Source organism: Pelodiscus sinensis, chromosome 2 (genome assembly GCF_049634645.1).
Source record: "Pelodiscus sinensis isolate JC-2024 chromosome 2, ASM4963464v1, whole genome shotgun sequence".
Classification (NCBI taxonomy): Eukaryota; Metazoa; Chordata; order Testudines; family Trionychidae; genus Pelodiscus; species Pelodiscus sinensis.
This window is the reverse complement of record NC_134712.1, coordinates 80,726,523-80,744,307: the sequence shown is the minus strand read 5'-3', so window position 1 is coordinate 80,744,307 and position 17,785 is coordinate 80,726,523. Positions and strand designations below refer to the sequence as shown.

Here is a 17,785-nt window from a genome sequence, read left to right as displayed (position 1 = left end):
AAATTGATGTAGCTATGGAAACGGAAGTTGCAATGTTGCCATTTTCTCTTTGCAGTAATAACAGGGAAAGTCTGACTGAATTCTGCATTTGAAAAGAAATGGCCAATTGTCCATCAGGCTAATCAGAAGAGTGGTAAGTTTACATTATACAACTTCCGGTTTCGTAGACATAACTATGGACAACCCAGCCCCCAAAGCATACTGTGATGTGAAGTTAGGCCTGTGAGCCCAGATCCACGAAAGATATGATGCATGTCAGTTCTAGTTTTAGGTGTCAAAGTGACCCACAAAACCCCTGCTCAGCTGCTGCCTAAAACCGAAGGTCCCCAAACTAAATGTACACCTAAATATTTGCTGTAAAAGTTGCCTATTTTTCTCCATGTGCATTACTACTTCACTCTAGGTGTAAAGTGCTTATAATAAGCAATTCAAGAATGACTGGAAAATGGGATGGGACCCTGCATCTCTTGCTATAGACTTCCAGGCTATAGACTCCTTTCCACGTAATGGTGCTGTAATTGTTTATCCACGGTGAGACAGTTTTAAGAGGAGAAATTGCAGGAGTCCTACACCAGAATACCACATAGCTCAGCACACAGTTCTGAACCTTGTTCAAATTAGCTTTCTCCCCAGACAGATTCCTACATTGGAGATTATTGCACTAACCATTAGTCAATACCTGCTGTTTTCTGTGTGTTCGGCGGGTGCCTAATTCCTTCTCACAAGAAGTGGCTTAGGTGCCTAAACTGCCTGATTCTAGGAAACAGGTTTCCATCTGTTAACTGCTAGCAAAGATAGGCAAATCCCGACAGGCTGAGTTGGGCACTTAACTCAGTGATAGGGGTAGAATTTAGGGCACATGACTCTTGTCATCATCCCCCATTGGCTGGCTTAGATGGCCCCCACCTAAAATGCTGGCTTTGGTGTATTTCATTCTTAGGTGCCTATCTATCGCCATTCATTGTATATGGAATCTAGGCACCTACCTCAGGCTTTGTGGATCTAAGTGTTGTTACAAGTGATTTTCTGAGCACCTCAAAGTTAGGTGCTGTGATGCTCAGAAGTGTAACACCTAAATTCCTTTGTGGATTTGGTCCATACCATGGGTAACTACTGTGGAAAATTCAGAGGCACTCTAGAGAATGAGAAACTACTGTAAAAATTTGATAACTTTCATTGTTAACCTCTTGACTGGGTAGCTATTACCTGAGACAAGGTCCACATTAAACCAGCCACATCTGTCATGGATGTGGAAAATCCACACTCCTGAGCAATGTAGTTAAATTGACCTAATCTCTGGCATAGAAAGCACTAAATTGATACAAGACTTTATCTGTTAATCTAATTAAAATGGAATGCTAAGCTATAGTATACTGTTCAGTTACTCAGTGACACTGTGTGTAAAATACCTTATTTAAATAAATCTCAGTCATATTTGGCAGGACATGAAATGATCTTGTGAAGTTGCACACCCAAAGTCTTTATGAAAATATGCTTATGAATTTGTATATGCAGAACTGAAAAATTAATTATGCAAAATACATTGCGCAAGGTATTTCAAAAGTTATAATCTGCTGAATGTATATACTCTATTTGTGTACACGTATCATTCTTACATTTGAAGAGTATGAAGTATAAACCTGTTTACTAATCTACATGTGCTAAACGAAGGCCATTAGTAGGACTCGAGGAAGTTAATGGCCTGATATGTGGGTCAATGATCTCTGAATAGTCTTGTTTTTCCTATAAGCCTGGATTATGGTTGGTCTTGCCAAGATGTGTGGCCAGGTCAGCTGATGTTGGAACCCATTTTGGATGCCGCACTTTCCACTGAAAGTGTGAAAAGTTTATACTGAACACAAAGGTTTCTTGCAAAGGAAAGATGTTGTACAAAGATATTGCAGCAGACATCTTAGATCAGGGTGGGAAAGCAAACAAGAGGAGCTAGGGCCAGACTCTAGAACACCCCTGTTTTTTCTACTCATTTGGGGGCCAGATCAGTGAGATTTTATGGGGGTGGGTTGTGCTTCTCATTTGTTTGTGGCCCGCGACTAATTTTTATTGTGGGTCAGTGGCCCCCATGCCAAAAATGGTCCCCCACCCCGAACTAAGATGTCTGTTGCAACTGCTTGGAACTGAACATTAAGAAGGATTGGACCCAGCCAGGGAAAGCTATCCAGGTTGTGAAAGAAGCAGAAGAATTTGAGGTTGAGATTTTGTATGTAAAACAATGTCTTAGTGTATTAAGCTTACCAGGCATGTTTTGTTTTGTTTTCTTAGTAGCTTTGGTCTGTTTGCTGTTACTTGCCGGCATGTAACCCCTACTTTTTATACTTAATAAAATGAGTATTAATAAATTCAGTGTAAATAATTGCTACCTGCGAGAAACAGCAGTGCATCCTTCTCTTTCATTGGTAAAGGAGGCAAACATTTTATGAACTTGCTTTATATAAAAATGTATACAGAGAAAGATGAATTTATCTGGGGTTCTTGTCCCATTGGAGCTGTGCACCTTGGTTCTGTGGCAAGTCCTTTTGACTGATTCCTCCAGGAATTGAGCTGATCTCAGGATCTGTATCACTCTGCTGTGAGCTGTGACCCCAATTCTGTGCCAGTGCTGGAGGTGACCAGAAGGTCTGGACAGGGTGGTGGATGGGGCATCTCAAAGGACAGATAGCTGGGCTCAGTGGTATTTCAGCACAGAAAGTAACAGTCTCAAGGGGATCTCTGTGATTGAGCCGATCACAGATCTTATGATGAATACATCTGCTGTGTATTAACAAGCTCTGTAGCCTGTCCATATCTGGCACAGAGGAACATGATATGATGTCAGAATTACACTAAGAACAGAAAGAAAGGAATAAAGCAATAAAGGTTGGAAACAGAAAGTAACAAAGGTTGAAGAATCTCATCAATGTGTCACTCCTGAATAGCCCAGAGAACTTCAGCTTTGATAAACCTTCACATTGGACAGGCTGGAAGCAATATATTGCAAGAACAAAATGTTTTGTTCAGTAAATTCTATACATTTAGTCCAGTACAAAGGCTTTGTATTGCAAAGAAACTCCACAAAATTTTTAATGTGCTTTTGCGCAAGAGCATCCATGGAAGTGTGGATGCTCTCTTGCACAAGAAAGCTCTGATGGCCATTTTAGCCTTAGGTATTTCTTGCACAAGAAATTCATGTTCTCTGTCTACACTGCCTTCTTGTGGAAGAGCTCTTGAGCAAGAGGACTTATTCCTCATGGGGAGAGGAATAACTCTTCTGGAAGAATCCCTGTTTTCTGATGCTATACTGTAATTTACTTGCGCAAGAATGCGTGTGCAGTGTGGACGCTCTGCAAGTTTTTGTGCAAGAACACATGTTCTTGTACAAAAAGCCTGCAGTATAGACGTAGCCTAAGAGACATACCCTGGCAGGATTACCATCCTAATACTTCATAAAGTGGAAACTGAGTTAAAGAGAATGGAACAAACTGGAAGAACTGAGAAAATCAACAAGTCAACAGCATGGTACCAGTTATAAAAACATAAGGGAAAAATACCAATTTGTGTGGATCTTAAAAGATTTCATGAAGCAGTTGTGAGAGAAAAATATATCTTCCCAACACTTAAAGATTTCTTTCCAAAAGTGAAAGGAACAACAACATTCTCCGAGCAGGATGCCTTGAATGGAGTCTGACGAATTCCTCTAGGCAAAGAAAATGTTAACCTGGCTACAGTTACCACACACTTTGGGAGATTTTTCTTTCAAAGATTACATTTGGGGATTTCCAGTGCACCTAAAATTTTCCAGATGGCATAATTGTATTATACTGTTCTCCTGCTTGATGGCACTCTGTGTAAAATGACTTATTTAAATAAACTTCCATCATACTGGGCACAGCATTAAAGCATCTTACAGTGAATACATGTGGTGTTATAAGCAAACTCTGTAGCCAGTTCATATCCGTTGAGAAGAACATGGCACTCAATATCACCTCTCTTGGAGCTGGATTAACTACAGCTTTTGGGAGACCCTTCTCCTGTCACAATAGGAAATGGCTACACTGAAGTGCTATAGTAGATCAGATACAGGGCTGCAGTTGAGTAGAGATTTAGATGTAGACATATCTGAACTGTTGGCTTCTCTGCAATATTTTACTCTCCATATTTGGAATAGGGAATAAAAAAATGAGCTATCACACAGGAGACATGGATATACTTTAACAGTTAAGTATCAGAGGGGTAGCCATGTTAGTCTGGATCTGCAAAAGTGTCAAGGAGTCCTGTGACACCTTATAGACTAACAGATGTATTGGAGCATAAGCTTTCGTGGGCAAAGACCCACTTCGTCAGATGCTTAATTTAACAATTAAGGAGCTGCTGTATAGTTCCACATGAATCAAAACCAAAATATTTTGTTTACCAAATTCTATACATTCAGTCCAATAGAAAATTTGCTACATTTTATGAATAACAAAGTCTACTGGTTAATTGTTAGGCTTGAATATCAACATACTAACTCCACAACTTCTCAGAATTTATATGGGTATGTAGGCCTGCATCTTGCACCGTTATAATCAGTGAAAGCTTTGCCACTGACTTCAGTGGGAGCAGAATCAAAACTCGTATATTTCATAATGGTGAAACTACTGCAGGATTTTCCATACTTATATTCATCTGGGTGATAAGGGATTTTATTATCCATGTCAATGAAAGATAGCATTATGGACTGTCCACTTAACAGAACACTAGAAATCTGTTCAGACAACATTCCAATGTATTTTTAGCTGGAATTGTTTCTTTTCCTCCCCTAAAGCCACTGTTTAATGACAACTGAAAAAGAAATGTAATTAGTTGAATGTTTGGCCCCAAACACTTAAAAATAATAAAAAGAGTAAATCACTGCTGCTTTGGGAACTCAAAGATCAGTTTCTTCCCAAAAGTTGTATATGTCTAGGGATTATCCATAGGAAACAGTATGTAGATTCCAGCAAGGGTCAATCTGATGCAAAGATTTCAACTTTTTTATTGCTGTTTGGATATGGGTTCTGAATCAGATAGTCCCTTTTGGAACTTACTTTAAATGAATATGTTGAGCATCTAAACATCCAGCATATCAGACATCAGCCAGTGTACTATGTCTTAGCTCTTATGAGGACAAAGATGATTAAAATAAACCCTATATGCCCTATTGACTCAGTCATGGTAAATGACTGCAATGTCACTTGACATAGGTTTCTCTGTGATATGAGTCCTATAATTACAAGACTTGTATTTCAAAACAAGACAATATTCGAGACAGAGTTAAAAAGAAATGAACATACCAAAGTCAGTTATCAACAATTATCATCCTCCTCAGGCTGTTAATCAAAAATATCTCTAGGGTCTGTCTGACTGTTTTACTTCCATGTAAATGTTTTATCACTTTCAGACACTTTCTTTCCCATTAAATCATTATCTGACCAGCAATTATTTTAGCAGTTTATTCATCACAAGGTTGACAGCAGTTCCTTTAATAATGATGTACTAGAAATGGTGACAATGTTAATAACTAGGACTGGGTATACCATTGACAGTGATATGATGAATTATCTTCTTTTTTTGTTCATTAACTGTCTGTGAACACATTTGAGTTTTATATGAATTGCTTTCCTCTTTTTAATTATTCATCTAATTGTTAATTTGAAGTTTCCAGCAATGAGAGTGCTCAGTAACAGGACAGAAACTACTGCTATGAGCATTCACTATTCATCATTGGCTATTTGCATGGTAGGACAGGTCACCTAAGTTGACTTCCTATGGTTTATTTTTGGACGTGGGAAGAATTCCAAAACCACGAATACTTATCAAATTGTCCAAGTGTTCAATTCCAGCACAAATATACTTGCTATGGATCTCAAAATGATTTGTGTTGGTTTCTCTTCTGGCAACTTTTCTTGTGAACAAAAAAAAGCTCAGATGACTGTTCATGGAAAACAATAAAAGGGGCACAAATACTACAGAAAGAAATGGACAATTTTTATTCCAGGAAATGTTTATGAATCCATTTGTAATAATAACCCTCAAGTCTAGCAATGACCTAAAGTAAGCAATTGAACTAACATTTTACCAGCACAGAATTGGATCTATCAGCTATTCTAATATTTATAGGTATAGTACCAGAAATGTTTTCTGAGGCAGTCGCCATACCAATCTTCATGGTCCTCTCCATTCACTATTGTTACCTTTCATGCACATAGGGCAGATATTCAGCTGGCGTAAACTGTAATGTAACTGATAGTAATGTGGTAGTCAGATGAGAATTTAGCCATGAAAATTCTCTTATGAGCATCTCAATGAATAGCACTTAAATTACAAATTGAGATTGTACTGCAGCAATAAAATCAATGCATTTGCAATATGAAGGCAAGAGCTAAATTTGATTTTTCTATCAACCAAATGTGGGATTTTTAGGGAAAGGGATTTGTTTTTAAGAGATTGAAAAATATTTCCCCCAAGAAAAAGTCTGGGTTGTTTGGAGCCAGAGTGAGATTTAGGTTGAATAGGTCAAAGGAACAGGATAAGCTTTCAGTCAAGTCTTTCCATATTGAGGTAAACAAAGACAAGGGGGGAACATATATAATTATTTTAGTGTGCTGTTCTATTACTCTATATTATGGTACATTACAGTACCTGCATCTCATTTCACACTGAGGGAAAGGCACGGACACCAGAGGGAATTTGGAGGAAACCCACAAAGGAGTGGAATGAAACGTTCCAACATGGTAAATGTCATAAAAGGTTTAGACTCAGAGATATATAAGATTAACATTTGGAATTAAATTAACTAGCATAACATAAAGACCATCCATGTTTATACTTCAGGGCATGAATATCAGGAAGAAATTGGATATACATCCACCCACAATAAAACTTTTGGAATAATATTGCTGAGTTAGGTGCATAAGAAGAGATGGGCTCAGAACAAACTTCAGAATAAGAAACTTGTTGGTTGGGTGGAGGGTGATTTTTTACCAAAATGTTTATATTGGTAATACTCTGAGTATTGATGCAGATATGTTGTCACAAAGGTGCCTTTTGCTGAATAACTTAGTTTCAACCCATTAAGTTATACTGGTATATCACTTTTATACCAATGTAAAAGTACTTCTACACAGCAACATTATTTCAAATTGACTAGCATTATTTTGAAATAATGTCAAAATTCTGTCAAGCTGGAGGACTTCTTACTCCGACTTCTGTAACCCTGTACAAGGAGCAAGGGAAGTCAGAGGAAGAATGCTGTATTTTGAAATAAGTGCTCTATAGACACTCCCAATTTCAAAATAAACTATTTTGAAATAAGGTACGCAATTGACGTAACTCAATTTGCGTAGCTTATGTTGAGTTAATCCCTGCTGTGTAGATGCATCCTAAGTGTGCTGACACTCTGAGGAATGATATCTTTTTAACTATTTTGGTGTAGTTAAAAGAGTGTAAAATTCCAGTTTAGACAATGCCAGCTGTACTGTGGACTTATTTATCTCTAATGAAACTTTAGACAAATTTCCTTCGACTAAACCAAAGGAAAATGTGCCTTCTTCAGGTCAAATGTTGTTGCTGCTACTCCTGAATTAAATTCAGCCCAATTATGAGTCACTGTTACAGTCTTTACTGTGCCTGGTAGGTGGATGATTATTTTTTATTCAAATTAGATAGGCAGCAATAATGAAACAATCAGTGGTGCAAATTGACCAAAATTGACACCATGTAGAACCCCACGGATTTCAATGATGACTTCAATCAGTGTTAAGATGGGTGCTATGGAAAACCAATAGCTAGTTAGATTATGTATGTTTGTTAGCTCTTGAGGATTCAATATCAAAGCTTAGACTCCTAATATTTATGAAGAAGGCAAGAAGTTACATTTATGTTATTTTTACCTCTTCAACTTCTTCAAAAAACTTATTGAGGCTGTTTCTGAAGTGATGCTTCAGTGACATCAGAAACAGCAGTAGAAACAGTGATAGCATGAGAATGTCCCTTTTAGTTAGAGTTTTGCTGTCATTTTGGAACATGTAGAGTGCTAGAGATTAAAAGTTATCATAGTGGCTGTGACCATTAACCTTCAATAATAATGTAATAATTTTCATTATCTTTGAGAGCTTAAGGAGTCAGCACTTGAAAAATGAGCCTTGAGGGAGACACAGACAAAGAATATATGACAAATTGAAAGGGACTGTTGATAATATTGTATCTATGGGGTGACAAAGCTCCTACGAAAACTCGGTGAGTCCTGCACTTCCTGTCATATTTGCTTGCCTCAGAGGCTTACAGCAGCCCACAATTTTAGGTAACACAATTTTAGGCTCAGGGCTTTAATTTGCTAGTGTATGGTAAAATGGAGAATAAACTCCACAGTCCTGTTCCCCGAGTGGAAATGGGGAGGTGGATCTTGGGGGGACCCTGGGCCCATCCTTTACTCCGGGTTCTAGGCCAGGGCCCTGTAATAGTAGCTGCTCATATGAATTCCTGGCCCCTGCTATACGACAGCTCCAAGACTCCTGGGCTACTTCCCCACTCCTTCCCCAGCACCTTCCTTCTCTCCAGTTCATCCTCCTAGCTGTGATCTCCTTTCCTCCTACTCCCAGTGGCATTCTCCTCCTTCCTCCCAGCTGCACGCACCCTACCACTGCAAACAAAGCTTCCTTTATAGCCAGTATGAACTGTTTTTTCTTAATTACCCCCAGGTATCCTAACTGGCTTAGTCTGGCCTGTCTCTGCAGGCCTGGTCAATTAGCCCGAGGGGTTCCACTACCCTGATTGCCTCTGCTGGTTCTAAACCAGCTCCTCCTTGCTACTCTGAAAGCAAAGATCTCCTCAGTGTGAGGCTTATATTTCTCCCCTCCACTACTTTTTTATGGTCTTCTGTTGTGACCTTGTCACAATGGACTAAGCTGCCATTCTCATCTTCTGTGATGCTGTAGGTGACTGACTAAACCACCCCTCAATTGGCAAATCTGATTACAGCTGTCACATAAAAATCCACCATCTGAGGGTATTGGACACTATTTTCAGATCCTGCGCTTTTCTTGTAATGTCTGGATACGTTGACTTTGAAAGCATTTGAGAGCCTGTGCAATAGTCTGCCATCAGAACAATCTGTTCTGAGCTATTATTTCCAGGTTACCAGGAGATATGCCACATAACTTTATGTTGGCCTTTAAGATATCTTTGTAATGCTTATACTGACCACCAAGCTTTCCATGAACAAGCTAGCTGTAGAAGACCATCTTTAGTATCCATGTATCATCCATTCTCAAACATGACCAATCCAGTGAAACTGTCCATGAGCATTGCTTCCATGCCCATGACACCACACAGCTTAAGAATCTCCATGTTAGGAATTTTGTCCTATCAGTTCACATGAGCATATGAAATTGATCAAGATTCAAAATGTAACAGCGATATATGGTCCAGGACTCCAAGTCACACAGCAGGATATTCAGGACTTCTGCCTGATAAACTGTTACCTTTGTATGAAGTTTAACATCATGGTCATTCCATAAGTGCTTGGTGAATCTTCCAAAGGCAGCACTGGCTTTGGCTACACAAACAGATACATTGTCATCAGTGTTTACACTGGAGGACAATATGCTTCCAGGGTAGCAAAATTTATCAACAGCCTTAAGGACAGTATCAGCAGCAGTGAACACTGGAGCGCTGTTTTTTTCTGAAAAGACTGGAACATAACCTCTGTCTCTTGAGGCTCATAGTGAACAGAACACGGTGAACAGAAGTAGCAAAATGATTAAAAAAAAAAGCTTCTATGCATCCTCATCTGAATGAGCCAACAATGTGCAATCATCATCAAACAAGAGGTCATGGATAGTTGTAGTGAATACTTTGGTGCAAGTCTGAAGTCTTCCGAGGTGGAAATGCTACTGTTTGTTCGGAACTGAATGCATATGCCCAACACATAATCCTTGAAAGCAAACAACAGCATCATCGAAAAGTAGATGCTGAACAGGAAAAAAGCAAGGACACATTTGATACTTCAAAAGGTGATAATGTCTCTCCATTGTTAGGGATATGATCCAGCACATCATCATAAAAGGATTGAACTATAGTGTTACATTTTTCAGACCAGTCAATTCACCCAAGTCCCTTCCAAAGACTGTTTTCATTGACTATGGTAAGGTTGAGGAAAATCATGTAGAGATTCTGATGCCGCTTTCTACCTTTTCCTTGGATCTGCCTGGCATTAAAAGATGGTTGATGTTATGGTAACAGAAACCCCCCTCATTGTGACTACTGTCCAGAGAATATAGAATACAGTGCTATGTGCTTAGGGTATGTCTATACTTGACCCCTAGTTCGGACTAGGGAGGCAAATGAAGCATACCGAAGTTGCTAATGAAGCGCGGGATTTAAATATCCCGTGCTTGATTAGCATATTCGCGGTCAGTCGTCATTTTAAAATGCCGGTCGCCTGATTTAACTTGCCATGTGTAGATGCGGTAGTCCGATCCAAAACCCTTCCCTCGAATTAACTGTTACTCCATAGGTAGTTGTCCTTGCCACCACCCTTGAGAGCACTATCATCATTGCCTCACTAACTGTGCCTCCAGTCTCTTGGGGCATATCCCCTCTCCAGTCTTGGCTCTCAAGTTCTCATCTTTCTTGGAGTGGGATCACATGATTCTCAGAGTCTCAAACCAGGCCCGGATTGCGGTCACCTGGTGCTAATTGTGTAATCTTAGAAGGCCTGGTTTTTCTTCAGTACTTGCAGTTATGTTACTACTGACATAGCTTCCTATAGATCCCTTCAGGACCACTGGGATCTGGGTGGCAGTCTTTCCTGAACTCACAGACCAGTTCTCTCTTGCCCTACTTGGGAGAGTGTTGCCTTGAGTCTAGCCTAATCATTTGATTAAATCTATTCTCACTTTTAACAGTATATCCCCAATCAGTTAGTTCTCAGTATTGATAAAACAGCTGAGCAATTTGGTGGTGGAACCAGAGGCCCTTTCATTGCACCCCAACTGTTTCTTGGGAGATAGCTTATTTATAGTTATCATATTGCTTCGCTGCTTGTTTTTCCAATAGCCCCCTACTCAATCAGTTCAATACATTCACACAGGAAAGTGTAATGACCCCATTCCTACACAAAGACTTCAACTCACTGGCCAGGTCACATACAGTGTTCAGAGAATTTTTACGTATAGAATCCTTAGAGTATTATATAGCAGCTCCACATCTGCCACAAACACAACCTGCAAAGCTTTCTCTTGTAAATACTCAGTCAGATTTATTCCTGCTAAAGCTCTATTGAAGTTTCAGTGGCAGTCAACATGCTTAAAAAGTGGCAATCCTAAAGTGCCTGGACACAGCTGGCCTTAAGGAGCAGGGAGGGCAAACTGGTATGGCAGATTCCAGATAAGCCCACAGTGCTGGCTGCTCTAATTTATTCTGTTGGGCTAAAACAGCAACATTGGGGAGTGAGGAACAGTAAATGCAGCACTCAGTGTCACTGCACTAAGTACAGGCAGTCCCCGGGTTACGTACAAGATAGGGACTGTAGATTTGTTCTTAAGTTGAATTTGTATGTAAGTCAGAACTGGTACATATTGTAGGGGAAACTCTAGCCAAACATTTCTCCAGAGCTCAGTTTTATTCTCCCACACCTCACTTCTCTCAGTCCTTTATTCTCAAGCTGAGGTGTCTGCTGAGAAAAGCCGCTCCCCGTCTCCCTGGTCTGCTGGGGAGGCGCTAGCTTCGCTTCTCCCTGGTCTGCTGCGGGGAAGCAGCTAGTGCGGGGTTGCCTCACCCCGTTTGTAAGTAGGGATCCGATGTAAGTCGGATCCATGTAACCCCGTTTGTAAGTAGGGATCCGATGTAAGTCGGATCCATGTAACCCGGGGACTGCCTGTACACCTTAGCTGCACTTGCGAATTATGCCCTTTGCTTCTTCCTTGAATATAAAGGATTGGAGAAAAAAAATATGTAGAGAAGTTTAAAATGTTTTCAATCAGGATAAATCATAGAAGGAGCACAATTAACTTTGGTTAAGAATTCTGCAATGTATATCATCTAACTGTGGCTGCCTCAAACTCTGTTTTTTTTTTTTAGACATGATAATAGTTGTGAGTCATAGCTGAGTCCTGATCCTGAACTACATACGTAGGCAACACTCTTATTGGTCTCAGTGGGAGATTTGCTTACATAATGACTGCAGGATCAGGCCCATTATGAGCGCTTAGTCAGTCTAAGTCTCTAAGATTGAGAGTGTTTATATATTAATTAGTTTAGAAGGAGTGGGAGTATATTTTTATTACTTGCAAACCTTGTTGCTTGGTGTTTTCTCTGAACTTATATTTAAATGATAATAACTCATGATGAATATATTGAATTATAACTTGGGAAAATATTTTGCTTAGAAAGTAGAAATAGCACTGCTCACACAATGCATGTGCTCTGCTTTTTCAGAGAAAGAGAAATTGCCTGTCAATTACTAGAGGGGAGTGAAATACTACTTTTTGTGGTGAAGATTAGCTGCTAAGATTTGCAAAGTTTCTCCACATCTCTAATTACTTCATTTTTGTTTTAAAGTTAAATGAATTTTGTTTGTCTGGGAAAAAAAGTAGGGAAAACACATATTAAATACATGTTATTTCCTCCCTATATCCTCAATCCTTTCAAAAAACAGGACTAAAATACCTCACTTTTCCCAAAGGAACATATATGTTACTGTACCTAGAATTTCAGCATGGTAGGGATCTCATTATGCTGATATGTAGATATTTCCTCTTGCACGCACTCCCTCAAGCCTTCACCCAGAAATCATCATAAACTACAGAATTCCCTTATGTCACAGATTTCCCAGTTTGTGGCTCTTTGTGTTCTTTATTGCTTTTGCTTTTAAAGGGGTGCCATGTAGAACGTTACTATGAGGAATATGTGTGCATATTTACACTCTATGCTTCTGTATACAAAGTAGATGACAGGTTATGGTGCTGATTTTCCATTGTTAATAAATAAATACACCTGCATGAGAGCATCAAAATGTAGAGGCATTTGGTGATTGAAGACCTGTTTCTTAATATTCTCTTGTAATAAGGAAATGCATGATAAATCAGTGAAATGCACTGGGTGCTGTTGCATCCATTAATGAGAAGGGGACTGAATAGTCTCCCTGCTTGCCTCATGAATATTTAATAGCATATTATATCATTAGGCTGATAGCTTACAAACCATTGATTTGAATCAAATTTACAACCATGTAACAATGTTTAATTTATAATTGTCTGATCCAGCTGTGGTTGTCCCCCAAAACAAAACAAAACAAAACGGCAGGGACTGACCATCGATCAATTGATTGGAAATGCAACACAAAGCCAGTGCAATATAAGAAGAAGAATCTTTGCATAGGAGCACACATAGAAGAGACAGATAGTAGTGAAGTGTGAACACCCATGATTGATTGTGTCATGATTGCTTTTTGCGGTCTATCTGGAAGAAGCTGAAATCTGATGTAAATAAGTTGCTTACACAGTCATTAATTGTACATTCATGCTAGTGCTTTCATTACTTGCTAGTAATTCCCACTGCTCAGATAGCAAATAAGTGAAAGAGATTTATTTTTTTAGTGAAGTAGCATATTAGCTCCATGGAGACCACCTAAGAAGTATTCAGTCTGCCAGTAGCTACAGATGGGGCTGAGATATAAAAACCAGTGCCTGATTGTCAGAGGCTTGGTGTCCTCCTCATATTTGATCTCAACAAGCTAGACTATAATAGTACTCATATTAAGTTTGTTGAACACCCTGGAAAGCTTAAGAAATATGTTAAGTTTGCTAAACTCAAATCTGTTAAGTTTTCTAAACTCATCTGCTATCCCCTGGCACTGTCACAACCTGCTACTCCACATCATGATTACATGAGCTTTGTTTTAAGAATTCCTAAGTTCTTTTCTTGAGATTCTTCTGAAAGCATCTCTCTTTCTGGTTTGTCCCAGGAGAAATAGTTGGAGGTTATGTAAAAATTATTTTAAGAATTTATGGAGAAGGAAGACCTATTTCAGGTTCAAAATGTGCATCATTGGCTTTATTTTCTCACATATACAGAGTCAATGTGTAGTGCTACAACCAACAAAAAACAGTCCAAGCTGAAGTACTCCCTTCAGAAACTTGTGGTTTGGATTGTGACTAGCCCTGCCCAGATGCACAACAGTGGGAAGAGGGTGAAAATAAGTTCAACATCCTGCACTTATTTCTTTGCACAGAGGTTAGTCACAATTACCAACCTAACCGGTGTGTGTGTGTGTGTGTAGAATGAAGTAAGAGCTGTGCCATACACTAGACTTCCTAATTGCGGGAGGGGGATAGAATGAGGAAAGAGCTGTGCTATAACTCAATTGCTCATGAAGTCAGTGAAGCAAGAGCTCAACATCTCTGAAACCCAGTCTAGAACACACACACACACACACACACACACACACACACACACAACTGATATTAATAGGTATTTTCCCATGGTTCAAAATTTGCATGAAGAACAAAAATAAGCATAGACACACCAGTGTGAATATTTTATACACATACTGTGTTTCTAAATATACCCTAATCCCTGATACATTTTCTTCTGACAATGTTATGCATACAGCATATGGTGTAGTTTTAAAGTTTGTTCTTGTTTCTTAAAACAGGATATGCTACAAATGTGTTTCTATGAGAATATATTTAACAATGTGATGACAAGTCTTTAATGACTTTTATCTTATCATATTCCAGGAAATTGGAGCCGTTCCATGTGGCTGTACCACTCATGAAATATCAGGTTTCTTTTAATGACTTAAAATCATAGTGACTAAAGACATTTATTTTTATATATATGTTCTGTAGCTCCTCTATCTGTAACAAAACCCTCGGCCCCCTACAGGTTTTGCCTTGAACTCCCTTCAGGCATTCAGTCCCTGTTTCATTCAGCCCTATTATGATACAGTGGCTGTCTTTAGCAGTCAACTCTCATCTACCTCAGCAGGATTAACTGCAATTCTACTGTATCCATTATTTTCAGCTGACACCTCAAGGCCCTACTTGATCCTTTGTATGGATCTGCTAACTGAAAAAAAAAAAGTCTCCCAGAAACCATGCGTGATCATTCTTTGTAAAAAATGTGAACAGTAGATGTTTACCTACAAGGAAACAAAAAATCAGATAAGAAAATAGAAGAAACCCCCAATGTCACTGCTAAATGTGAAGTGTTAATTTCTATCATAGATCCAGAATACCCAGATGATTTCTGAAGGGGTATAAAGTTGTTCGCCCATGTTTTTTTCCTTTTGTTTGCTTCCCTTCACTTGCAAATCACTGCCACTGCAGTTCTTCCAGCCTCACTGTAGCCAAGAACAGATTTAATAAAAGAGCACAGTTCTAATTTTTAAGTTTTGCAGTTTTAAATGAACTGATCCTAGGTTTACTGTTATCCATTATTTCAGTAGTGCCTTACTAGAACTAGGCCCAGTGTTTGCTTTGAAGAGCTTACATAATCTTTGGGGTGGACTACAGTTTCCTTCACTGACCTCCTTCAGTGCATATAAAACCCAAATCCAACAGAAAAGCACCCGAAGACCCAGCATTTTCAGTAAGCATTGCACAGGGTCAACATTCCCACAACCAAGTCCAAAAGCACAAAATAAATGAACTTAATTCTTAAGTACTTACTTCATGAATCTTATAAAGAAACATAATAACATTTCTGCACCATAACAAGGCTACTTTAGAATCCATATACATTATCTTTACATTTAAACAGTTAGCAGTTAATGTGTACTAGTGATCAAAGATAAAAGTTATCTAGGTTTCCCTGGAAAATTGTTCATTATTATTTAGGAATATTGGTATATTATAGTGCATAAATTAACTGTTCTTTATTTTCTAAAGAGAGGAACCAGAATCTGACATAAAGCCTAAATGTTAAGAAGGTTCTGTAGGGATTTAATAAGATCAAACATATGTTTGGTATGGGAATTATATGTTCAGTACCACTTGGAGTGGAGAGATTATAGGCATGATTCCATGCTGTTGTGCCCCATGTGTAGTGCAAAGTGAGTGTAAATTTGTTGCCAAATGTTGTAAAATACTCATTTTGCACAGGTGTAAGTGACTATATGAGGTATAAAAGAGTTGAAAATCAAGCCCATAGATCTTTATGCAATGCTAGTTGATAACCTTTATCTCCCAAGGGGCAGATGCTATCAAGTTCTGCGTCTGTGGATACTCACATGCCTTCAGTGAGCCATGATGTTTAGGTATTATGACAATATTTGGTCAAAGATAGCAGACAGTTTTGAATAAAGGGATGTGTGATGGATCAGGCCAGATGGCTATAAGAAAGTAACAGAAAGCAGGAATATTAGACCCAGGTTAAACAAATCCCTGGTAATCAAACCAGATTGATCCAGGTTAATTAAGACACCAAGGTTATGTCTACACTGGCGCGATCTTGTGCCAGAAATATGCAAATGAGACTAAGCATGGAATATCGCCGAGCCTCATTTACATATCTACTGAGCTGCCATTTGGTGGAAGAGACTCTTGCGCAAGATGGAGTGTCTACACTGCCGTTATTCCTGAAAATAATCAGCGTAATGGCATTGTGCAAGAGGGTTTTTCTTGTGCAAGAAGGGGCAGTGTAAATGCTTCTTCTTGCGCAAGAGCCTCTTCCGCAAAATGGCGGCACATTAGATATGCAAATGAGGCTCGGCAATATTCCATGCTTAGCCTCATTTGCACATTTCTGGCACAAGATTGCGCCAGTGTAGACAAAGCCCAAATGTCCATCAAGAACATTAATCAGTGAAGGCAGTTAGGTTAATTAAGACACCAAGGTATTAGTTTAAGCACCTGCTAGAAGCAGAGGAGCCATTTTGGTTTGATTGAGACACCAGGAGCCAATCAAGGACTGGCTGGAACTGGTTAAAAGCCTCTCCTTTAGTCAATTTAGTGGTGTGTAAGGATTAGTAGGAGGAGGATGCACTGAAGGAAATCAGAAACTGCAGAGATGCTGTCAGGTACCAGCAGAGAGCCATATAGGTGCAAGAGATAGGGAGAGCTTTACCTGGGGAACAGCTTCTTCAGGTCCTAGAAGTCCAGAAACCCTGCTAGTGGGAGAGAGACAGAGTTAAGAAATCTAATCTGTTACCTCCATGTCCACAGAGTCTACTGGGGCAAAGAGATGTTCCCTTTCTCTTTCCTTTCTGCTACATGAATGATGAGAGTGGCTAAATTAGACTATAGCTTGCTCCTGAAGTATAGGGGTTAGATGGAGAGCTGTAGTGAGTCACTGAGGTGAGCAATTACATTATGAGTTACTGTTTTCCCCAAATGAGGAGAGAGAGAATACTCATCTTACCATTATTCAGAAGCACAGGATCTACTGTGTAAAGTTAGGAGCTCCATCACTGATGTTCTATATTAATTGCTGATTCCATATTCATAAAAATGGAGATTTTTAGCCTGCTAGTAGTATTGTTTACTATTCTTAGATTTATAATAAAAAGAAATTGTTAGCTTACTATACCATGAAACACTGAAATTCAAATAGTTTCATAATTATCTACCCAATAAGTATGGCATATGGAAATATTCATGGCTTAAATCTGAAATGGAAACAGTATTGTATTTTATATAAATAGGGATGTCACATAATTGCCTTGTGGCCCAATTAATATTATTTTGTGTAAATTGCTACCTTCCAATATGCATGCAAGGGCACTTCAGTGGCTGAAGTCTAAGAAAAAGAACTGACCTTTTCTTGA

General features: G+C 39.0%; 1 long non-coding RNA gene across 1 annotated transcript in view; it reads left to right on the top strand.

The window, feature by feature from the left end:
* The window catches only part of LOC102461462 (uncharacterized), a 136,064-nt gene that overhangs the window by 15,565 nt on the left and 102,714 nt on the right, over nucleotides 1-17,785 (top strand). The window contains exon 2 of the long non-coding RNA XR_003087335.2: nucleotides 56-133. This is a non-coding gene — a long non-coding RNA (uncharacterized LOC102461462). The remainder of the gene's footprint in view (nucleotides 1-55; nucleotides 134-17,785) is intronic.